This window comes from Pelophylax lessonae, assembly GCF_965119305.1.
Source record: "Pelophylax lessonae genome assembly, chromosome: 5".
Taxonomy (NCBI): Eukaryota; Metazoa; Chordata; class Amphibia; order Anura; family Ranidae; genus Pelophylax; species Pelophylax lessonae.
In genome coordinates, this window is record NC_138772.1 from 918,406 (window position 1) to 945,039 (window position 26,634).

Here is a 26,634-nt window from a genome sequence, read left to right on the forward strand (position 1 = left end):
ATGGAAAACATGTACCACTTATGGTCTCATGGGCGCCTCATCCGCATTGAGGTCAGGCCAGTCAAGTTCCTCCACCCCAAACTCACTCATCCATGTCTTCATGGACCTTGCTTTGTGCACTGGTGTGCGGTCATGTTGGAACAGGGAGGGGCCATCCCCAAACTCCTCCCACAAAGTTGGGGGCATGAAATTGTACAAAATGTCTTGGTATGCTGACGCCTTAAGAGTTCCCTTCACTGGAACTAAGGGGCCAAGCCCAACCCCTGAAAAACACCCCCATACAATAACCCCCCATCCACCAAATGATTTGGACCAGTGCACAAAGCAAGGTCCATAAAGACATGGATGAGCGAGTCTGGGGTGGAGGAACTTGACTGGCCTACACAGAGCCCTGACCTCAACCCGATAGAACACCTTTGGGATGAATTAGAGCGGAGACTGTGAGCCAGGCCTTCAATCCAACATCAGTGCCTTACCTCACAAATGCGCTTCTGGAAGAACGGTCAAACATTCCCATAGACACTCCTAAACCTTGTGGACGACCTTCCCAGAAGAGTTGAAGCTGTTATAGCTGCAAAGGGCGGAGCCAACTCAATATTGAACCCTACAGACTAAGACTGGGGGGTCATTAAAGTTCATGTGTGTGTAAAGGAAGGTGTCCCAATACTTTTGACCAGGGCTTTTTTTCAGCGGGAACGTGGGGGAATGCAGTTCCAGCACCTCTAGCATTGAATGCATGAAATGGCAAGGGGTGTTGAGGTGTGCTTGAGGATCTATTGATGCTGGGGTTCATTTGTTGCTGGGAAGGATCTACTATAGAGGGAGGAGTCAACTGTTGGCTGCTGGAGGGTCTATTGATGCTGGCTTCTAGGAGATCTATTGTTGCTGGAGGGGTCTATTAATGCTGTGATGGATCCATTGTTGCTTGGGGGGTACTTTGCTGTAGGGGGGGGGGGTCTTTTGTTGCTGGGGAAAACTATTGTTGAAAGGGGGGTGTATTGTTGCTGGATGCAGGGAATATATTTCATGGCTTATCAATAAAAAATTCCATAAAATTACTGCAAAATGATGCTTGGTGGAACTGGGAGGTGGATAGAGGGAGTAATCAAGGGATGGTGCTCAGAGGTTGGTAGGGGTGGAGACAAGGGGTGGTTTGAAAGGGGAGTTCCTGCACCTTTTCTTTGAGAAAGAAAGCCCTGCTTTTGACAATATAGTGTAAAGGGTATTCAACCATGCTGAAAGGTTTTCCATGAAAAGCCAGACCCCTTTGTACAGATCAGGCATAATCAATTTTGGATGAAAAAGCTGGATCATCAGACATGCAACACTCAGCATCCTCCAAATCCTGGGTCCCAACGTACAACCCTCTCCACATACAACTCTCCCAATACACAGCCCTCCAAAAACAGCCATAGAACACCTCTGAAAATCAGTATCATACAGATATAGACAGGACCTTACTGGATAAATAAAGGAGTGGATTTACAATGAGTGGACTTTAGTAGTATACCCCCTCCCCCATGTCAGGGAGCATAACCCCCTCTCAGCAGACAAACATAAACCTCAGCACAAAGGTTCATTCAAAAAAAGAAAAAATAATAATAATAAAAACAATGAAACCATGAACAGTATATAGATGCTGACACATTGAGATAAGTTTAAAGAGGAACTTCACTCTGCAAATGTAACTTTCTTCTTCCCTTCTTTCAGTGACTTGCCCCCTCCCCCACCCACCCCATCATTCTGGCTCAAGCTGAAATGGCATGCCCTGCTCCAAAAGCCCCCTGGCAGATCCCTGTCACATATCCCAGGATGCTGCGGGAGCCCATTTACAGGACAGCTAGGGGTTGGGCTGCCTGAACCCAAAAGAGCCAGCCAGCTGAGGAAGACCAAGATGGCGACGGAAAACACTTTCTCCCCTTCCCCTCCTAAACCCCTCCCCCTCACACAATTGGATATTTTTATTTCCTTTTTTTTTTTTTTAATACTTTTTTTCGGGGAAAACTTGTCGTATTTCCTTCGCCTAGGGAAGAATGACATATTTGTCTCCCACAGACTCCTAGAATACCCACATCATGTATCCCAGGAGGGCATGTGCTACTCTACTGCTCATAGGTGCTTTACCACCCAGGGGGTGGGGGTGGGGGGTTTGACTCCTTATGGTTTTTGCAGCCAGGCCCCCTGGTGACACTGTACATGCATGTCATGCCAGGGTCAGCTGCAAGAACCTGGAATAGATAGCTGCCCCCCCCCCCCCCCCCGGATGATGTCAGAAGAAGATGGTGGTGTGGGACCAGCAGTGCTGCGGCACAACATGGGGGAATCGTTGGGCGTTTTTGCGCACGACCTGGCTACAGAGGTAAGAGGGGACGTAAAAAATGGGGGGAGGGGGGGAAAATAGAATGTGGTTCCTCTTTAACCACTCAAAACAGCACCAGGAATCCGCAGTTCCCTCTGGTCACTTCCGAAACTGCCCGCTGTCAGTGACAACTGACATCACTAGCACCGAGGGCATGTTCACACTAGGAATCGCACAGAAACACGATGCACATTCCTGTGCGATTCACATGAAGTTCTATGCAGTGCGATTTCAGCCTATTCACTACTTTTGAAAATGCCCTGGAACCGGATCACATGGTACTTGTGATAAAATTGCACTGACAACCGCTGAAGATCACAGGGGCAGTGCTCTTTGAATGCGGTGCTATAAATACAGGTCTCCTGCCCCGCATTCTAATGTGAACGGGCCCTAGGCCCAGGAGCTTATCTCCGTACGCAGCACCCCATAGGAGAACCTTATGAGAACATTGTAAGCAGTGCCAGGACAAGGTCATCGAGAGCCCAGAGTGAACATACCAAACTGCACCACTCCCCCCCACCTCCAAGATGTATGAGCATTATGTGTCAGCAAATATCCCCTCCCCCCACCCCCAAGGTGTATGAGAACTATGCGATCCCCCCACAAAACCACTGAGCACTAATCAGCATGCTTACCCCCTCGGTATACATTTCCCTCCTGCCAGTACAAATGTCATGAAAAAATAAGTGAGTGCAGAGGTCAAGGGTATGTAATGTACAATATAGTGAGTGCAGAGGTCAGCAGTATGTAATGTACAATATAGTGAGTGCAGGGATCAGTGGTATGTAATGTACAATATAGTGAGTGCAGGTATCAGTGGTATGTAATGTACAATATAGTGAGTGCAGGTTTCAGTGGTATGTAATGTACAATATAGTGAGTGCAGGTATCAGTAGTATGTAATGTACAATATAGTGAGTGCAGGGATCAGCGGTATGCAATGTACAATATGGTGAGTGCAGGGATCAGTGGTATGTAATGTACAATATAGTGAGTGCAGGGATCAGCGGTATGTAATGTACAATATAGTGAGTGCAGAGGTCAGTGGTATGTAATGTACAATATAGTGAGTGCAGGGATCAGTGGTATGTAATGTACAATATAGTGAGTGCAGAGGTCAGTGGTATGTAATGTACAATATAGTGAGTGCAGGGATCAGTGGTATGTAATGTACAATATAGTGAGTGCAGAGGTCAGTGGTATGTAATGTACAATATAGTGAGTGCAGAGGTCAGTGGTATGTAATGTACAATATACTGAGTGCAGAGGTATAACCACCCCACCACCACAAACAGAGGCCATAGAAAGAATTTAACCATCAGAAGAGACTTAACTCCCTGACCTCTCTAATCCTCCTCCACCTTGTGTCTGTTTGTTCAACATTGTTAAACATTCTGTTCACTTTATAAGCTCACAATAAAGTTTTATGTTCAAAATGCTAGATAACATGAATACAGAAAGTGACAGATACTAAGATTTATTTGTTCTCGGCAATAAATCTCAGTTGAAGCCATTGTCAATAAACTTTATGTATATGATCAGAGGTGACGGTTGGTAGCAGGATGATAAAATGTCAGATATAGATGGGGGAAAGTCACACTATGGCCTGGCACGTGACATGCGACTCTTTTATTGCCGGTCAGAGTCCAGGCCAGGATTATGGTGTGTGTACTGTAGATATACTGTAAATTGGAGAAACATCCAGCCCCCTAGGAGCTGTGATTGGGCAGGAACATCCTGAGCTCCTTCTACATATCATTGATTACCAGCTACATGAATGATGGAAACACAGTAATGGAAATCAGCTGTGACTGGCTGCAGCTGGTGAAAGACGTTTCCTGGTGCACTGTCTGCATTAGAGGGGTTCCCTGCAGGGGCAGGGCCCAGAGTATATGAGAGGGGTTCCCTGCAGGGGCAGGGCTCCGAGTACATCAGAGGGGTCTCTGCAGGGGTGGGGCTCAGAGTACATCACAGGGGGTTCCCTGCATGGGTGGGGTTCAAAGTACATCAGAGGAGTTCCGTACAATGGGTGGGGCTTAAAGTACATCAGCAGGGTTGCCTGCACTGGGCAGGGCTCAGCCTACATCACAATGGTTCTGCGCAGGGGTGGAGTTCAGGTCTCATCTGAAGGGTTCCCTGCAGAGCTGTGGCTCAGAGGACATCACAGGAGTTCCCTGTAGGGGCAGGGTCTTAGAGTAACACAGAGGGATTTGCTGAAGTTGGTGAGGCACAGAGTACATCAGAAAAGTTACTTGCAGGGTTCAGAGTAAATGAGAGGGGTTCTCTTTTGTGGTTGGGGCTCAGGCTACGACAGAAATGTTCTCTGCAGTGGGCAAGGCTCAGAGCATATCAAAATGTTTCTCTTAAGGGGCAGAGCTCCGAGTTCATCTCAAAGGAACCCTGAGGGGTTGAGGCTCAGAGGACATCACATGGGTTCCCTGCAGGGGCAGGGTTCAAAGTATATCAGTGGGCTTTCCTGCAGTGGGCAGGGATCAGAGTACATCAGAGAGGTTACTTGCAGGGGCAGGGCACAGAGTACATCAGCAGGGTCCCTACAGGGGCAGAGCTCAGAGTACATTAGAGGGGTCCCAGAAGGGGCAGGACACAGAATACACCACAGGGGTTCCCTGCAAGGGCAGGGCTTTAGAGAACATCAGAGGGGTTAGCTGCAGGGGCAGGGTTCAGAGTACATCAGAGGGGTCCCCGCAGGGGTGGGGCTTAGAGTACGTTCTAGGGGTTATCTGCAAGTGCAGAGCTCAGAGTACATCAGAGGGGGTTCCCTGCAGGGGTGGGGTTCAAAGTCAATCAGAGGAGTTCTGTACAATGGGCAGGGCTCAGAGTACATCAGCAGGGTTGCCTACATTTGGCAGGGCTCAGAATACATCACAATGGTTCTCTGCAGGGGTGGAGCTCAGATCTCATCTGAAGGGTACCCTGCAGGGGTGTGGCTCAGAGGATGTCACAGAAGTTGCCTCAAGCAGCAGGGTCTAAGAGTTCCACAGAGAGGTTCTCTGACGTTGGTGAAGCTCAGAGTAAATTAGAGGGGTTACTTGCAGGGGCAGGGCTCAGAGTACATGAGAGGGGGTTCTCTATTGGGATTGGGGCTTAGGGTACATCAGAAAAGGTAGGTGTATGTGTGTCAGATCAGGAACACTCTCCAGGAGGTAGGTGTATGTGTGCCAGATCAGGAACACTCTCCAGGAGGTAGGTGTATGTGTGTCAGATCAGGAACACTCTCCAGGAGGTAGGTGTATGTGTGTCAGATCAGGAACACTCTCCAGGAGGTAGGTGTATGTGTGTCAGATCAAGAACACTCTCCAGGAGGTAGGTGTATGTGTGTCAGATCAAGATCACTCTCCAGGAGGTGGGTGTATGCGTGTCAGATCAAGAAGACTCTCCAGGAGGTAGGTGTATGTGTGTCAGATCAAGAAGACTCTCCAGGAGGTAGGTGTATGTGTGTCAGATGAAGAACACTCTCCAGGAGGTAGGTGTATGTGTGCCAGATCAAGATCACTCTCCAGGAGGTAGGTGTATGTGTGTCAGATCAGGAACACTCTCCAGGAGGTAGGTGTATGTGTGTCAGATCAAGAACACTCTCCAGGAGGTAGGTGTATGTGTGTCAGATCAAGAACACTCTCCAGGAGGTAGGTGTATGTGTGTCAGATCAAGAACACTCTCCAGGAGGTAGGTGTATGTGTGTCAGATCAAGATCACTCTCCAGGAGGTAGGTGTATGTGTGTCAGATCAGGAACACTCTCCAGGAGGTAGGTGTATGTGTGTCAGATCAAGAACACTCTCCAGGAGGTAGGTGTATGTGTGTCAGATCAAGATCACTCTCCAGGAGGTAGGTGTATGTGTGTCAGATCAGGAACACTCTCCAGGAGGTAGGTGTATGTGTGTCAGATCAAGAACGCTCTCCAGGAGGTAGGTGTATGTGTGTCAGATCAGGAACACTCTCCAGGAGGTAGGTGTATGTGTGTCAGATCAGGAACACTCTCCAGGAGGTAGGTGTATGTGTGCCAGATCAGGAACACTCTCCAGGAGGTAGGTGTATGTGTGTCAGATCAGGAACACTCTCCAGGAGGTAGGTGTATGTGTGTCAGATCAGGAACACTCTCCAGGAGGTAGGTGTATGTGTGTCAGATCAAGAACACTCTCCAGGAGGTAGGTGTATGTGTGTCAGATCAGGATCACTCTCCAGGAGGTAGGTGTATGTGTGTCAGATCAGGAACACTCTCCAGGAGGTAGGTGTATGTGTGTCAGATCAGGAACACTCTCCAGGAGGTAGGTGTATGTGTGTCAGATCAGGAACACTCTCCAGGAGGTAGGTGTATGTGTGTCAGATCAGGAACACTCTCCAGGAGGTAGGTGTATGTGTGTCAAAGTCAACAATCAAGAGAAGACTTCACCAGAGTGAATACAGAGGGTTCACCACAAGATGTAAACCATTGGTGAGCCTCAAAAACAGGAAGGCCAGATTAGAGTTTGCCAAACAACATCTAAAAAAGCCTTCACAGTTCTGGAACATCCTATGGACAGATGAGAGATCAACTTGTAGCAGAGTGATGGGAAGAGAAGAGTATGGAGAAGGAAAGGAACTGCTCATGATCCAAAGCATACCACCTCATCAGTGAAGCATGGTGGTGGTAGTGTCATGGCCTGGGCATGTATGGCTGCCAATGGAACTGGTTCTCTTGTATTTATTGATGATGTGACTGCTGACAGAAGCAGCAGGATGAATTCTGAAGTGTTTCGGGAATATTATCGGCTCATATTCAGCCAAATGCTTCAGAACTCATTGGACGGCGCTTCACAGTGCAGATGGACAATGACCCGAAGCATACTGCGAAAGCAACCAAAGAGTTTTTTAAGGGAAAGAAGTGGAATGTTATGCAATGGCCAAGTCAATCACCTGACCTGAATCCGATTGAGCATGCATTTCACTTGCTGAAGACAAAACTGAAGGGAAAATGCCCCAAGAACAAGCAGGAACTGAAGACAGTTGCAGTAGAGGCCTGGCAGAGCATCACCAGGGATGAAACCCAGCGTCTGGTGATGTCTATGCGTTCCACACTTCAGGCTGTAATTGACTGCAAAGGATTTGCAACCAAGTATTAAAAAGTGAAAGTTTGATTTATGATTGTTAATCTGTCCCATTACTTTTGGTCCCTTAAAAAGTGGGAGGCACAAATACAAACTGTTGTAATTCCTACACCGTTCACCTGATTTGGATGTAAATACCCTCAAATTAAAGCTGAAAGTCTGCAGTTAAAGCGCATCTTGTTTGTTTAATTTCAAATCCATTGTGGTGATGTGTAGAGCCAAAAAGATTAGAATTGTGTCCATGTCACAAGAGTACATCAGCGGGGTCCCTACAGGGGCAGAGCTCAGAGTACACTAGAGGGGTCCCAGCAGGAGCAGGGCACAGAGTACATCAGAGGGGTTCCCTGCAGGGGCAGGGCTCAGAGTACATAAGAGGGGTCCCAGCAGGGGCAGGGCACAGAGTACATCAGAGGGGTTCCCTGCAGGGGCAGGGCTCAGAGTACATCAGCGGGGTCCCTACAGGGGCAGAGCTCAGAGTACACTAGAGGGGTCCCAGCAGGAGCAGGGCACAGAGTACATCAGAGGGGTTCCCTGCAGGGGCAGGGCTCAGAGTACATCAGAGGGGTCCCAGCAGGGGCAGGGCACAGAGTACATCAGAGGGGTTCCCTGCAGGGGCAGGGCACAGAGTACATCAGAATGGGTCCCAGCAGGGGCAGGGCACAGAGTACATCAGAGGGGTTCCCTGCAGGGGCAGGGCACAGAGTACATCAGAGGGGTTCCCTGCAGGGGCAGGGCTCAGAGTACATCAGAGAGGTAACTTCAGGGGTGGCACTTAGTGTACGTTCTAGGGGTTGCCTGCAGGTGCAGAGCTCAGAGTACATTAGAGAGGGTTCCCTGCAGGAAGCTTCCAATGACGTAATTTCTATGACGAAACACGTCAAGTTGTAACGCACGCTGCCTCGTTCTGGGCCCGTAGCTGAACCGCATGCCACTTCCCCCACTTCCGGGTACGGCGCGACTCCCACAGCAGACACTACGGACAGCCGCAAGGCACTTAGCCTGCATGGGAGCTTAACTAAGGGCACCAGCTTTTTCATCCAGTTAATTTGTGATTGCGTGGAATTTTTGAGGATATTATTTAATAAAGATGGAATCTTTTAAACTGTCTGCACTATGAGGAGCCTCTTTTCTCTTCCATACCCTTGAGTGCAAATAGGCGAAAACAGCGGACACCCACGTATCTTCAGGAGACCGGAACCTCTGTGGATAAATACCCAAGCCTTTACTGATTCCTGCTGGCGTATGTTAACAGGAATCAACTCCATCTGGTAAGTGTGCCATCTTACCTTAAACCACCGGCGGTGAAGTGGAGGGTCACGCCATCACTACTGCATATGTGTATGCACCATCACTTGATATAGTCGCACAAACTTTATTAAAAGGACTCTTTACACCTTTTGCACTCCTCGTATCATCATCCCTCTCTTTACTCTGCACCCCTCCTATCATCATCCCCCTCTTCACTCTTGGCACAGTAAAGTTCTCCTCCACACTCCGCCGGGTCTCTCTCTATATCGATGCGTCATGGCCGTTTCTCTGAACTGTCTGAGAGTTACATAGTTACATAGTAGGTGAGGTTGAATAAAGACAATAGTCCATCCAGTTCCCCCTGTGTAGGTGTGTGTGGCTGTAATCATCTCTCATACCCCTGAATGTTCTGATCCTTGAGATGTAAGTCTAAGAGTCTTTTGAAAGCCACCATACTTCCCGCAGAAACCACCTCTTGTGGTAGACAATTCCACAATCTTGTAGCCCTAACAGTAAAGAACCCTCCTCGTTGCCCGAGGTTAAAACGCTTCTCCTCTAATTGCATTGTATGCCCTCGCGTCCTCATGCAATTCCTTCGAATGAACAGCTTTTTTTCTAAGCTGAGATCCCCATTAAGATATTTATAAATTGCTATCATGTCTCCCCTCAGACGTCTCTTCTCCAGGGAGAATAAATCGAGCGATTGCAGCCGCTCTTCATAGTTAAGGTCCTCCAACCCCCTAATCAGTTTAGTTGCCCTTCTCTGGACTCTCTCCAGCTCCAACACATCCCTCCTGAGGACTGGCGACCAGAACTGGACAGAATACTCCAGATGCGGTCGGACCAGAGTTTTATAAAGTGGAAGGATTATAGTCTTATCTCTGGAATGCATCCCTTTCTTTATGCATGCTAATAATCTGCCGGCTTTGGAAGCTGCCGCTTGACATTGCATGCTGTTGCCTAATCTATCATCCACCAAGACTCCCAGATCTTTCTCCATTTTTGATTCCCCCAAGGGTTCCCCTCCTAACGTGTATTGTGTTTTTATGTTTTTAGTCGCCAAGTGCAAAACCTTCCACTTCTCCACATTAAACCTCATTTGCCATGTCGTTGCCCACTCTGCGATTTTGTCCAGGTCATTCTGTAGGATATCTGCTTCATGCTGTGCAGTTATTGCCCTGCCCAATTTTGTGTCATCTGCAAAAACTGATATCGAACTCCTGATCCCGTCCTCAATGCTGTTTATGAATAAATTGAACAAGGTTGGTCCCAGGACTGAGCCTTGGGGTACCCCGCTTACCACCCCAGACCAGTCTGAGTATGCGCTGTTTATTACCACCCTTTGGACACGCCCCTTTTTTCGAGTTCCGTATCCAAGAGCAAACCCTGCTGTCGATGCCTGCAATCATAATCAGTCATTGTAATGTATAACGTCCCATAAATATGAGGGGGTGGGGAGGGGGAGAGAGGTAAATCCAATACAGATAATGAGAGTCATGAAACTGAGGGAGCCAACAACCCTGACCCTCCAGACATCAGAACACTGCAGGAGGAGTCTGTACACCGATAACACTGACACTGCCCCTGGTCTGACCGTTCATACACCAAGGGCTAGAAACCGGACCTCTTCACTGCAGTGCCATTCACTATAAATATTACCCCAACTCATCAATTGAATGCGGCTCCCATGCACGTCCATTGGTGCGCACCAAGCGGCCTGCTAACACCATACTGTGCATCACAGTGCACTGCCAGCAATGGTCCTACTGACAGGGATAGGGACACCCTTAGTGAATATTGAGTGATGGCAAGGGGATCAAATACAGCCTTGGTGGTCTCTGTGACCAAGATGTAGTCTCCAACCAGGTCCTCCTATTCACCTTCCTCCAAATGATGAAGAGCTCCCAGTTGAATCCAGGAAAAAAGAAACAAAAATGGAGAGCAAACGCCTCATAGCGTAAAATGGTAAAATAGCTTTTACTGTAAGCCCCTGAATAAGGCTAATAAAAATATTAAAAAAGAAAGTCTCCTGTGCAGTTTCCCGCACTATACAATTGGGGGGATACAAGCCGACATGCGTGCGTTCCACCTACAGCCAGAGGCGTCGCATCATGGGTCCCAGCTTGACGCGTTTCGTAATATATATATATATATATCGCTAGTATTTGCAATCACAGCTTTTTAATGCGCAGAACCATTGCTATACCAATCCTAAACCCCCTAACCACTAAATCGCCCTGTACTTCCTGAGGTCACATGATCCTGTCCCATACTTCCTGAGGTCACATGATCCTGTCCCATACTTCCTGAGGTCCCATGCTCATTTCCCATACTGTACTTCCTGGGGTCACATGATCATGTCCTGTACTTCCTGGGGTCACATGACCCAGTCCTATACTTCCTGGGGTCACATGATCCCATCCTGTACTTCCTGGGGTCACATTATCCTGTCCTGTACTTCCTGGGGTCACTTGATCCCATCCTGTACTTCCTGAGGTCACATGCTCCTTTCCTATACTTCCTGGAGTCACACGATCCTGTCCTATATTTCCTGAGGTCACATGATCCTGTGCCATACTTCCTGAGGTCACATGCTCATTTCTTATACTTCCTGGGGTTACATGATCATGTCCTGTACTTCCTGGGGTCACATGATCCCACCCTGTACTTCCTGAGGTCACATGATCCCATCCTATACTTCCTGGAGTCACATGATCCCGTCCTGTACTAACTTCCTGGGGTCACATGATCCCATCCTGTACTTCCTGTGGTCACATGATCCCATCCTGTACTTCCTGAGGTCACATGCTCCCGTCTTGTACTTCCTGGTGTCATATGATCCCATCCTGTACTTCCTGGGGTCACATGATCCAATCATATATTTCCTGAGGTCACATGATCCCGTCCTGTACTTCCTGAGGTCACATGATCCCACCCTGTACTTCCTGAGGTCACATGATCCCATCCTATACTTCCTGGAGTCACATGATTCCGTCCTGTACTTCCTGGGGTCACATGATCCCATCCTATACTTCCTGGAGTCACATGATTCCGTCCTGTACTTCCTGGGGTCACATGATCCCATCCTATACTTCCTGGAGTCACATGATCCCATCCTGTACTTCCTGGGGTCACATGATCCCATCCTGTACTTCCTGAGGTCACATGCTCCCGTCTTGTACTTCCTGGTGTCATATGATCCCATCCTGTACTTCCTGGGGTCACATGATCCCATCATATATTTCCTGAGGTCACATGATCCCGTCCTGTACTTCGTGAGGTCACATGATCCCACCCTGTACTTCCTGAGGTCACATGATCCCATCCTATACTTCCTGGAGTCACATGATTCCGTCCTGTACTTCCTGGGGTGACATGATCCCATCCTATACTTCCTGGAGTCACATGATTCCGTCCTGTACTTCCTGGGGTCACATGATCCTATCCTATACTTCCTGGAGTCACATGATTCCGTCCTGTAATTCCTGTACTTCCTGGAGTCACATGATCCCACCCTGTATTTCCCAAGGTCACATGATCCCATCCTATACTTCCTGGAGTCACATGATCCCGTCCTATACTTCCTGGAGTCACATGATCCCGTCCTATACTTCCTGGAGTCACATGATCCCGTCCTGTACTTCCTGGGGTCACATGATCCCATCCTGTACTTCCTGAGGTCACATGATCCCATCCTATACTTCCTGGAGTCACATGATCCCGTCCTGTGTTCCGTGAGAATTACCTACCCGTGAGAAAAACCTACCCTTGTCACTTCCGGTTTACGGCAGTCTGTGTAACGCGAGCAGTTACATTAAAACAGCTGTGCTGCACTATGAGTCATCCTCGCTCCTGTCCTGGTCACTTCCCTGCTCTCGGCTACTAAATATAAAAGCGGCGGCGGCTGTATGAAAAGATAAATCACGGAGCCGCCAGCGCTTTTATATTTACTAGCCAAGATCAGGGAAGTGACTGGGACAGGAGCGGAGATGACTCATAGTGCAGCACAGCTATTTTATGTCACCGCCACGTCGGTAGGATTTTTAACGGACACCGAGATCGTTTCAGACTAGTGCGCGTGCGCACTAGTCTGATCCTCAGCTCTTCCATTAGGTATCCAGGGATCTGAGCATGCGCACTGCTGCGCTGCTCAGCTGTTCCTGGCCGGAAGTGACGAGGGGTAGGTTTTTCTCACGGGGTAGGTAATTCTCACGATACACCTGTACTTCCTGAGGTCACATGATCCCATCATATACTTCCTGAGGTCACATGCTCCCGTCTTGTACTTCCTGGTGTCACATGATCCCATCATATACTTCCTGAGGTCACATGCTCCTTTCCTATATTTCCTGAGGTCACATGATCCCGTCCTGTACTTCCTGAGGTCACATGATTCCGCCCTGTACTTCCTGAGGTCACATGATCCCGCCCTGTACTTCCTAGGGTCACATGCTCCTTTCCTATACTTCCTGAGGTCACATGATCCCGTCCTGTACTTCCTGGGGTCACATGCTCCTTTCCTATACTTCCTGGGGTCACATGATTCCGTCCTGTACTTCCTGGGGTCATGTGATCCAGTACTCTGCAGCAACCCCCTTGGAAGACAACATTTGCCAAGACAAAACCAGGAACCTGTCCACTGTACATTCCCTGACTTCAATTTTAGAAAAGAATTAAGCATGCTTTAAATGAAGAGGAGGCATAAATAACCCCCCCCCCCCCCCACCACCAACAGAGGCCATAGAGAGAACTTAACCACCAGAAATGACCAAACTCCCTGACCTCTCTAATCCCCCTCCAACTTGCATCTGTATGTTCAAAGTTCTTGACATTCTGTTCACTTTACAAGCTTACAATAAAGTTTTATGTTCAAAATGTCAGATAACAGGAATACAGAAAAGGACAGATACGGAGATTCTGACTGATGTAACAGCCCCTCGGTGTACGGAGTGTGAACATTTTCCATACATAGTTATTGATTTCTTCTCGGCTATAAATCTCAGTTGAAGTCATTGTCAATAAACTTTATGTATATGATGAAAGGTGACGGTTGGTAGCAGGATGATGAAATGTCAGATATAGATGGGGGAAGGCCACACTATGGCCCGGCAGGTGACATGTGACTCTCTTATTGCCGGTCAAAGTCCAGGCCAGGATTTATATGTTCTGTATATAGGAATTGGACAAACATCCCGCCCATCACAAGGTGTGATTGGGCAGGAACATCCCGTGCTCCTCCTCCTATCACGTCTGGACCGGTGATGTACCGGTACGTTGCTGGACAAGTGGATATACTGGGATGATATGCTGCTGCAGGCATCACCCCGGTACTGCTTCCTAAGGGCCAGCGGTAGGCTCTCTTGTAAAAGCAATCATAGTGGATAACTAGCTGCTGGAATTCCTTTACAAGTAGTGGGAGAAGACATTCCCCCCTCCCCCCCCCTCCCGCTGCCTTCCGAGGTTTTCTCAGGCTCTCCTGTCCCACTGGGAGAACCAAGCGACCAGCCAGCACGTACGCTGGCTGGTCGGAGAGCCCAACAAAGCCCAGGTCAACTTTGATTGGCCCTAGGATATGGTAACCCAGAAGCGATGACCTGACATCACTTTTTTAGTTTGCCCGAAAGTCAATGGCGCCATTTAAAAAAATCAAAAGCATTCAAAAACACCGATCTCATTGTGATCAGATTATTTTAAGTACAAAGGAGGGATTTGGGGTTTTATAGACCCCTGATCCCTCCATAAAGAGTACCTGTCACTCCTATTACTGTCACATTCCCCCCGATCCCTCCATAAAGAGTACCTGTCACTCCTATTACTGTCACATTCCTCCCCGATCCCTCCATAAAGAGTACCTGTCACTGCTATTACTGTCACATTCCCCCCAATCCCTCCATAAAGAGTACCTGTCACTGCTATTACTGTCACATTCCCCCCGATCCCTCCATAAAGAGTACCTGTCACTGCTATTACTGTCACATCCCCCGATCCCTCCATAAAGAGTACCTGTCACTGCTATTACTGTCACATTCCTCCCGATCCCTCCATAAAGAGTACCTGTCACTGCCTATTACTGTCACATTCCTCCCCCGATCCCTCCATAAAAAGTACCTGTCACTCCTATTACTGTCACATTCCCCCCCCGATCCCTCCATAAAGAGTACCTGTCACTCCTATTACTGTCACATTCCTCCCCGATCCCTCCATAAAGAGTACCTGTCACTCCTATTACTGTCACATTCCCCCCCGATCCCTCCATAAAGAGTACCTGTCACTCCTATTACTGTCACATTCCCCCCGATTCCTCCATAAAGAGTACCTGTCACTCCTATTACTGTCACATTCCTCCCGATCCCTCCATAAAGAGTACCTGTCACTGCTATTACTGTCACATTCCTCCCGATCCCTCCATAAAGAGTACCTGTCACTGCTATTACTGTCACATTCCTCCCGATCCCTCCATAAAGAGGACCTGTCACTGCTATTACTGTCACATTCCTCCCGATCCCTCCATAAAGAGTACCTGTCACTCCTATTACTGTCACATTCCCCCCGATCCCTCCATAAAAAGTACCTGTCACTCCTATTACTGTCACATTCCTCCCCGATCCCTCCATAAAGAGTACCTGTCACTGCCTATTACTGTCACATTCCTCCCGATCCCTCCATAAAGAGTACCTGTCACTCCTATTACTGTCGCATTCCCCCCCGATCCCTCCATAAAGAGTACCTGTCACTCCTATTACTGTCACATTCCTCCCGATCCCTCCATAAAGAGTACCTGTCACTGCTATTACTGTCACATTCCTCCCGATCCCTCCATAAAGAGTACCTGTCACTCCTATTACTGTCGCATTCCCCCCCGATCCCTCCATAAAGAGTACCTGTCACTCCTATTACTGTCACATTCCCCCCCGATCCCTCCATAAAGAGTACCTGTCACTCCTATTACTGTCACATTCCTCCCGATCCCTCCATAAAGAGTACCTGTCACTGCTATTACTGTCACATTCCCCGATCCCTCCATAAAGAGTACCTGTCACTGCCTATTACTGTCACATTCCCCCCGATCCCTCCATAAAGAGTACCTGTCACTGTTATTACTGTCACATTCCCCCGATCCCTCCATAAAAAGTACCTGTCACTGCTATTACTGTCACATTCCCCCCGATCCCTCCATAAAGAGTACCTGTCACTGCTATTACTGTCACATTCCCCCCGATCCCTCCATAAAGAGTACCTGTCACTGCTATTACTGTCACATTCCCCCCGATCCCTCCATAAAGAGTACCTGTCACTCCTATTACTGTCACATTCCCCCCCCGATCCCTCCATAAAGAGTACCTGTCACTCCTATTACTGTCACATTCCCCCGATCCCTCCATAAAAAGTACCTGTCACTGCTATTACTGTCACATTCCCCCCGATCCCTCCATAAAGAGTACCTGTCACTGCTATTACTGTCACATTCCCCCCGATCCCTCCATAAAGAGTACCTGTCACTCCTATTACTGTCACATTCCCCCCCGATCCCTCCATAAAGAGTACCTGTCACTCCTATTACTGTCACATTCCCCCCCCGATCCCTCCATAAAGAGTACCTGTCACTCCTATTACTGTCACATTCCTCCCCGATCCCTCCATAAAGAGTACCTGTCACTGCTATTACTGTCACATTCCTCCCCGATCCCTCCATAAAGAGTACCTGTCACTGCTATTACTGTCACATTCCCCCCGATCCCTCCATAAAGAGTACATGTCACTGCTATTACTGTCACATTCCTCCCGATCCCTCCATAAAGAGTACCTGTCACTCCTATTACTGTCACATTCCCCCCGATCCCTCCATAAAAAGTACCTGTCACTCCTATTACTGTCACATTCCCCCCGATCCCTCCATAAAGAGTACCTGTCACTCCTATTACTGTCGCATTCCCCCCCGATCCCTCCATAAAGAGTACCTGTCACTCCTATTACTGTCACATTCCCCCGATCCCCCCATAAAGAGTACCTGTCACTCCTATTACTGTCACATTCCTCCCGATCCCTCCATAAAGAGTACCTGTCACTGCTATTACTGTCACATTCCCCCCGATCCCTCCATAAAGAGTACCTGTCACTCCTATTACTGTCACATTCCTCCCGATCCCTCCATAAAGAGGACCTGTCACTGCTATTACTGTCACATTCCTCCCGATCCCTCCATAAAGAGTACCTGTCACTCCTATTACTGTCACATTCCCCCCGATCCCTCCATAAAAAGTACCTGTCACTCCTATTACTGTCACATTCCCCCCGATCCCTCCATAAAGAGTACCTGTCACTCCTATTACTGTCGCATTCCCCCCCGATCCCTCCATAAAGAGTACCTGTCACTCCTATTACTGTCACATTCCCCCGATCCCCCCATAAAGAGTACCTGTCACTCCTATTACTGTCACATTCCTCCCGATCCCTCCATAAAGAGTACCTGTCACTGCTATTACTGTCACATTCCCCGATCCCTCCATAAAGAGTACCTGTCACTCCTATTACTGTCACATTCCCCCCGATCCCTCCATAAAGAGTACCTGTCACTCCTATTACTGTCACATTCCCCCCCCGATCCCTCCATAAAGAGTACCTGTCACTCCTATTACTGTCACATTCCCCCCCGATCCCTCCATAAAGAGTACCTGTCACTGCTATTACTGTCACATTCCCCCCGATCCCTCCATAAAGAGGACCTGTCACTGCTATTACTGTCACATTCCTCCCGATCCCTCCATAAAGAGTACCTGTCACTCCTATTACTGTCACATTCCCCCCCCCCGATCCCTCCATAAAGAGGACCTGTCACTGCTATTACTGTCACATTCCTCCCGATCCCTCCATAAAGAGTACCTGTCACTCCTATTACTGTCACATTCCCCCCGATCCCTCCATAAAGAGTACCTGTCACTGCTATTACTGTCACATTCCTCCCCGATCCCTCCATAAAGAGTACCTGTCACTGCTATTACTGTCACATTCCTCCCCGATCCCTCCATAAAGAGTACCTGTCACTGCCTATTACTGTCACATTCCCCCCGATCCCTCCATAAAGAGTACCTGTCACTGCTATTACTGTCACATTCCTCCCCGATCCCTCCATAAAGAGTACCTGTCACTGCCTATTACTGTCACATTCCCCCCGATCCCTCCATAAAGAGTACCTGTCACTGCTATTACTGTCACATTCCTCCCCGATCCCTCCATAAAGAGTACCTGTCACTGCCTATTACTGTCACATTCCCCCCGATCCCTCCATAAAGAGTACCTGTCACTGCTATTACTGTCACATCCCCCGATCCCTCCATAAAGAGTACCTGTCACTCCTATTTCTGTCACATTCCCCCCCGATCCCTCCATAAAGAGTACCTGTCACTCCTATTACTGTCACATTCCCCCGATCCCTCCATAAAGAGTACCTGTCACTGCTATTACTGTCACATTCCCCCCGATCCCTCCATAAAGAGTACCTGTCACTGCTATTACTGTCACATTCCCCCCGATCCCTCCATAAAGAGTACCTGTCACTCCTATTACTGTCACATTCCCCCCCGATCCCTCCATAAAGAGTACCTGTCACTCCTATTACTGTCACATTCCCCCGATCCCTCCATAAAGAGTACCTGTCACTCCTATTACTGTCACATTCCCCCCCCGATCCCTCCATAAAGAGTACCTGTCACTCCTATTACTGTCACATTCCTCCCCGATCCCTCCATAAAGAGTACCTGTCACTGCCTATTACTGTCACATTCCCCCCCGATCCCTCCATAAAGAGTACCTGTCACTGCTATTACTGTCACATCCCCCGATCCCTCCATAAAGAGGACCTGTCACTGCTATTACTGTCACATTCCTCCCGATCCCTCCATAAAGAGTACCTGTCACTCCTATTACTGTCGCATTCCCCCCCGATCCCTCCATAAAGAGTACCTGTCACTCCTATTACTGTCACATTCCCCCCCGATCCCTCCATAAAGAGTACCTGTCACTCCTATTACTGTCACATTCCTCCCGATCCCTCCATAAAGAGTACCTGTCACTGCTATTACTGTCACATTCCCCGATCCCTCCATAAAGAGTACCTGTCACTGCCTATTACTGTCACATTCCCCCCGATCCCTCCATAAAGAGTACCTGTCACTGCTATTACTGTCACATTCCTCCCCGATCCCTCCATAAAGAGTACCTGTCACTGCCTATTACTGTCACATTCCCCCTGATCCCTCCATAAAGAGTACCTGTCACTGCCTATTACTGTCACATCCCCCCCCCGATCCCTGCATAAAGAGTACCTGTCACTGCTATTACTGTCACATTCCCCCCGATCCCTCCATAAAGAGTACCTATCACTGCCTATTACTGTCACATTCCCCCCGATCCCTCCAAAAAGAGTACCTGTCACTGCTATTACTGTCACATTCCTCCCCGATCCCTCCATAAAGAGTACCTGTCACTCCTATTACTGTCACATTCCCCCCTATCCCTCCATAAAGAGTACCTGTCACTCCTATTACTGTCACATTCCCCCCCCCCCCGATCCCTCCATAAAGAGTACCTGTCACTCCTATTACTGTCACATTCCCCCCCGATCCCTCCATAAAGAGTACCTGTCACTCCTATTACTGTCACATTCCCCCCCGATCCCTCCATAAAGAGTACCTGTCACTCCTATTACTGTCACATTCCTCCCGATCCCTCCATAAAGAGTACCTGTCTCTCCTATTACTGTCACATTCCCCCCGATCCCTCCATAAAAAGTACCTGTCACTCCTATTACTGTCACATTCCTCCCGATCCCTCCATAAAAAGTACCTGTCACTGCTATTACTGTCACATTCCCCCCCGATCCCTCCATAAAGAGTACCTGTCACTCCTATTACTGTCACATTCCCCCCCGATCCCTCCATAAAGAGTACCTGTCACTCCTATTACTGTCACATTCCCCCCTATCCCTCCATAAAGAGTACCTGTCACTCCTATTACTGTCACATTCCTCCCCGATCCCTCCATAAAGAGTACCTGTCACTCCTATTACTGTCACATTCCCCCCCGATCCCTCCATAAAGAGTACCTGTCACTCCTATTATTGTCACATTCCTCCCGATCCCTCCATAAAGAGTACCTGTCACTCCTATTACTGTCACATTCCTCCCGATCCCTCCATAAAAAGTACCTGTCACTGCTATTACTGTCACATTCCCCCCCGATCCCTCCATAAAGAGTACCTGTCACTCCTATTACTGTCACATTCCCCCCCCCGATCCCTCCATAAAGAGTACCTGTCACTGCCTATTACTGTCACATTCCCCCCGATCCCTCCATAAAGAGTACCTGTCACTCCTATTACTGTCACATTCCCCCCCGATCCCTCCATAAAGAGTACCTGTCACTGCTATTACTGTCACATTCCCCCCGATCCCTCCATAAAGAGTACCTGTCACTCCTATTACTGTCACATTCCCCCCCCGATCCCTCCATAAAGAGTACCTGTCACTCCTATTACTGTCACATTCCCCCCCGATCCCTCCATAAAGAGTACCTGTCACTCCTATTACTGTCACATTCCCCCCCGATCCCTCCATAAAGAGTACCTGTCACTCCTATTACTGTCACATTCCTCCCGATCCCTCCATAAAGAGTACCTGTCACTCCTATTACTGTCACATTCCCCCCGATCCCTCCATAAAAAGTACCTGTCACTCCTATTACTGTCACATTCCCCCCGATCCCTCCATAAAGAGTACCTGTCACTGCTATTACTGTCACATTCCCCCCCCCCGATCCCTCCATAAAGAGTACCTGTCACTGCCTATTACTGTCACATTCCCCCCGATCCCTCCATAAAGAGTACCTGTCACTCCTATTACTGTCACATTCCCCCCCCCCCCCCGATCCCTCCATAAAGAGTACCTGTCACTGCCTATTACTGTCACATTCCCCCCGATCCCTCCATAAAGAGTACCTGTCACTGCCTATTACTGTCACATTCCCCCCGATCCCTCCATAAAGAGTACCTGTCACTCCTATTACTGTCACATTCCCCCCGATCCCTCCATAAAGAGTACCTGTCACTGCTATTACTGTCACATTCCCCCCTATCCCTCCATAAAGAGTACCTGTCACTGCCTATTACTGTCACATTCCCCCCGATCCCTCCATAAAAAGTACCTGTCACTCCTATTACTGTCACATTCCCCCCCGATCCCTCCATAAAGAGTACCTATCACTCCTATTACTGTCACATTCCCCCCCGATCCCTCAATAAAGAGTACCTGTCACTCCTATTACTGTCACATTCCCCCCCCGATCCCTCCATAAAGAGTACCTGTCACTCCTATTACTGTCACATTCCCCCCGACCCCTCCATAAAGAGTACCTGTCACTGCTATTACTGTCACATTCCTCCCGATCCCTCCATAAAGAGTACCTGTCACTCCTATTACTGTCACATTCCCCCCGACCCCTCCATAAAGAGTACCTGTCACTGCTATTACTGTCACATTCCCCCGATCCCTCCATAAAGAGTACCTGTCACTCCTATTACTGTCACATTCCCCCCGATCCCTCCATAAAAAGTACCTGTCACTCCTATTACTGTCACATTCCTCCCGATCCCTCCATAAAGAGTACCTGTCACTGCTATTACTGTCACATTCCCCCCGATCCCTCCATAAAGAGTACCTGTCACTGCTATTACTGTCACATTCCCCCCGATCCCTCCATAAAGAGTACCTGTCACTGCCTATTACTGTCACATTCCCCCCGATCCCTCCATAAAGAGTACCTGTCACTGCTATTACTGTCACATCCCCCGATCCCTCCATAAAGAGTACCTGTCACTCCTATTACTGTCACATTCCCCCCCGATCCCTCCATAAAGAGTACCTGTCACTGCTATTACTGTCACATTCCCCCCGATCCCTCCATAAAGAGTACCTGTCACTGCTATTACTGTCACATTCCCCCCGATCCCTCCATAAAGAGTACCTGTCACTGCCTATTACTGTCACATTCCCCCCCCGATCCCTCCATAAAGAGTACCTGTCACTCCTATTACTGTCACATTCCCCCCCCGATCCCTCCATAAAGAGTACCTGTCACTCCTATTACTGTCACATTCCCCCCGATCCCTCCATAAAGAGTACCTGTCACTGCTATTACTGTCACATCCCCCGATCCCTCCATAAAGAGTACCTGTCACTCCTATTACTGTCACATTCCCCCCCGATCCCTCCATAAAGAGTACCTGTCACTGCTATTACTGTCACATTCCCCCCGATCCCTCCATAAAGAGTACCTGTCACTGCTATTACTGTCACATTCCTCCCGATCCCTCCATAAAGAGTACCTGTCACTCCTATTACTGTCACATTCCCCCCCGATCCCTCCATAAAGAGTACCTGTCACTGCTATTACTGTCACATTCCCCCCGATCCCTCCATAAAGAGTACCTGTCACTCCTATTACTGTCACATTCCCCCCCGATCCCTCCATAAAGAGTACCTGTCACTCCTATTACTGTCACATTCCTCCCTATCCCTCCATAAAGAGTACCTGTCACTGCTATTACTGTCACATTCCCCGATCCCTCCATAAAGAGTACCTGTCACTGCCTATTACTGTCACATTCCCCCCGATCCCTCCATAAAGAGTACCTGTCACTGCTATTACTGTCACATTCCTCCCCGATCCCTCCATAAAGAGTACCTGTCACTGCCTATTACTGTCACATTCCCCCTGATCCCTCCATAAAGAGTACCTGTCACTGCCTATTACTGTCACATCCCCCCCCCCCCGATCCCTGCATAAAGAGTACCTGTCACTGCTATTACTGTCACATTCCCCCCGATCCCTCCATAAAGAGTACCTGTCACTGCCTATTACTGTCACATTCCCCCCGATCCCTCCATAAAGAGTACCTGTCACTGCTATTACTGTCACATTCCTCCCCGATCCCTCCATAAAGAGTACCTGTCACTCCTATTACTGTCACATTCCCCCCTATCCCTCCATAAAGAGTACCTGTCACTCCTATTACTGTCACATTCCCCCCCCCCGATCCCTCCATAAAGAGTACCTGTCACTCCTATTACTGTCACATTCCCCCCCGATCCCTCCATAAAGAGTACCTGTCACTCCTATTACTGTCACATTCCCCCCCGATCCCTCCATAAAGAGTACCTGTCACTCCTATTACTGTCACATTCCTCCCGATCCCTCCATAAAGAGTACCTGTCACTCCTATTACTGTCACATTCCCCCCGATCCCTCCATAAAAAGTACCTGTCACTCCTATTACTGTCACATTCCTCCCGATCCCTCCATAAAAAGTACCTGTCACTGCTATTACTGTCACATTCCCCCCCGATCCCTCCATAAAGAGTACCTGTCACTCCTATTACTGTCACATTCCCCCCGATCCCTCCATAAAGAGTACCTGTCACTCCTATTACTGTCACATTCCCCCCTATCCCTCCATAAAGAGTACCTGTCACTCCTATTACTGTCACATTCCCCCCCCCCCCGATCCCTCCATAAAGAGTACCTGTCACTCCTATTACTGTCACATTCCCCCGATCCCTCCATAAAGAGTACCTGTCACTCCTATTACTGTCACATTCCTCCCGATCCCTCCATAAAAAGTACCTGTCACTGCTATTACTGTCACATTCCCCCCCGATCCCTCCATAAAGAGTACCTGTCACTCCTATTACTGTCACATTCCCCCCCCGATCCCTCCATAAAGAGTACCTGTCACTGCCTATTACTGTCACATTCCCCCCGATCCCTCCATAAAGAGTACCTGTCACTCCTATTACTGTCACATTCCCCCCGATCCCTCCATAAAGAGTACCTGTCACTGCTATTACTGTCACATTCCCCCCAATCCTCCATAAAGAGTACCTGTCACTCCTATTACTGTCACATTCCCCCCCCGATCCCTCCATAAAGAGTACCTGTCACTCCTATTACTGTCACATTCCCCCCGATCCCTCCATAAAGAGTACCTGTCACTGCTATTACTGTCACATTCCCCCCAATCCTCCATAAAGAGTACCTGTCACTCCTATTACTGTCACATTCCCCCCGATCCCTCCATAAAGAGTACCTGTCACTGCTATTACTGTCACATTCCCCCCAATCCTCCATAAAGAGTACCTGTCACTCCTATTACTGTCACATTCCCCCCCCGATCCCTCCATAAAGAGTACCTGTCACTCCTATTACTGTCACATTCCCCCCCGATCCCTCCATAAAGAGTACCTGTCACTCCTATTACTGTCACATTCCCCCCCGATCCCTCCATAAAGAGTACCTGTCACTCCTATTACTGTCACATTCCTCCCGATCCCTCCATAAAGAGTACCTGTCACTCCTATTACTGTCACATTCCCCCCGATCCCTCCATAAAAAGTACCTGTCACTCCTATTACTGTCACATTCCCCCCGATCCCTCCATAAAGAGTACCTGTCACTGCTATTACTGTCACATTCCCCCCCCCCCCCCCGATCCCTCCATAAAGAGTACCTGTCACTGCCTATTACTGTCACATTCCCCCCGATCCCTCCATAAAGAGTACCTGTCACTCCTATTACTGTCACATTCCCCCCCCCCCCCGATCCCTCCATAAAGAGTACCTGTCACTGCCTATTACTGTCACATTCCCCCCGATCCCTCCATAAAGAGTACCTGTCACTGCCTATTACTGTCACATTCCCCCCGATCCCTCCATAAAAAGTACCTGTCACTCCTATTACTGTCACATTCCCCCCCGATCCCTCCATAAAGAGTACCTGTCACTGCTATTACTGTCACATTCCCCCCTATCCCTCCATAAAGAGTACCTGTCACTGCCTATTACTGTCACATTCCCCCCGATCCCTCCATAAAAAGTACCTGTCACTCCTATTACTGTCACATTCCCCCCCGATCCCTCCATAAAGAGTACCTGTCACTGCCTATTACTGTCACATTCCCCCCGATCCCTCCATAAAGAGTACCTGTCACTGCTATTACTGTCACATTCCCCCCTATCCCTCCATAAAGAGTACCTGTCACTGCCTATTACTGTCACATTCCCCCCGATCCCTCCATAAAAAGTACCTGTCACTCCTATTACTGTCACATTCCCCCCCGATCCCTCCATAAAGAGTACCTGTCACTCCTATTACTGTCACATTCCCCCGATCCCTCCATAAAGAGTACCTGTCACTCCTATTACTGTCACATTCCCCCCGATCCCTCCATAAAGAGTACCTGTCACTCCTATTACTGTCACATTCCCCCCCGATCCCTCCATAAAGAGTACCTGTCACTCCTATTACTGTCACATTCCTCCCGATCCCTCCATAAAGAGTACCTGTCACTCCTATTACTGTCACATTCCCCCCGATCCCTCCATAAAGAGTACCTGTCACTGCTATTACTGTCACATTCCCCCCGATCCCTCCATAAAGAGTACCTGTCACTGCCTATTACTGTCACATTCCCCCCGATCCCTCCATAAAGAGTACCTGTCACTGCTATTACTGTCACATCCCCCGATCCCTCCATAAAGAGTACCTGTCACTCCTATTACTGTCACATTCCCCCCCGATCCCTCCATAAAGAGTACCTGTCACTGCTATTACTGTCACATTCCCCCCGATCCCTCCATAAAGAGTACCTGTCACTGCTATTACTGTCACATTCCCCCCGATCCCTCCATAAAGAGTACCTGTCACTGCCTATTACTGTCACATTCCCCCCCGATCCCTCCATAAAGAGTACCTGTCACTCCTATTACTGTCACATTCCCCCCCCCGATCCCTCCATAAAGAGTACCTGTCACTCCTATTACTGTCACATTCCTCCCCGATCCCTCCATAAAGAGTACCTGTCACTGCCTATTACTGTCACATTCCCCCCGATCCCTCCATAAAGAGTACCTGTCACTGCTATTACTGTCACATCCCCCGATCCCTCCATAAAGAGTACCTGTCACTCCTATTACTGTCACATTCCCCCCCGATCCCTCCATAAAGAGTACCTGTCACTGCTATTACTGTCACATTCCCCCCGATCCCTCCATAAAGAGTACCTGTCACTGCTATTACTGTCACATTCCCCCCGATCCCTCCATAAAGAGTACCTGTCACTCCTATTACTGTCACATTCCCCCCCGATCCCTCCATAAAGAGTACCTGTCACTCCTATTACTGTCACATTCCCCCCCGATCCCTCCATAAAGAGTACCTGTCACTCCTATTACTGTCACATTCCTCCCCGATCCCTCCATAAAGAGTACCTGTCACTCCTATTACTGTCACATTCCCCCCCGATCCCTCCATAAAGAGTACCTGTCACTCTTATTACTGTCACATTCCCCCCCCGATCCCTCCATAAAGAGTACCTGTCACTCCTATTACTGTCACATTCCCCCCCGATCCCTCCATAAAGAGTACCTGTCACTCCTATTACTGTCACATTCCCCCCCGATCCCTCCATAAAGAGTACCTGTCACTCCTATTACTGTCACATTCCTCCCGATCCCTCCATAAAGAGTACCTGTCACTCCTATTACTGTCACATTCCCCCCGATCCCTCCATAAAAAGTACCTGTCACTCCTATTACTGTCACATTCCCCCCGATCCCTCCATAAAGAGTACCTGTCACTGCCTATTACTGTCACATTCCCCCCGATCCCTCCATAAAGAGTACCTGTCACTCCTATTACTGTCACATTCCCCCCCCCCCCCCGATCCCTCCATAAAGAGTACCTGTCACTGCCTATTACTGTCACATTCCCCCCGATCCCTCCATAAAGAGTACCTGTCACTGCTATTACTGTCACATTCCCCCCGATCCCTCCATAAAGAGTACCTGTCACTGCTATTACTGTCACATTCCCCC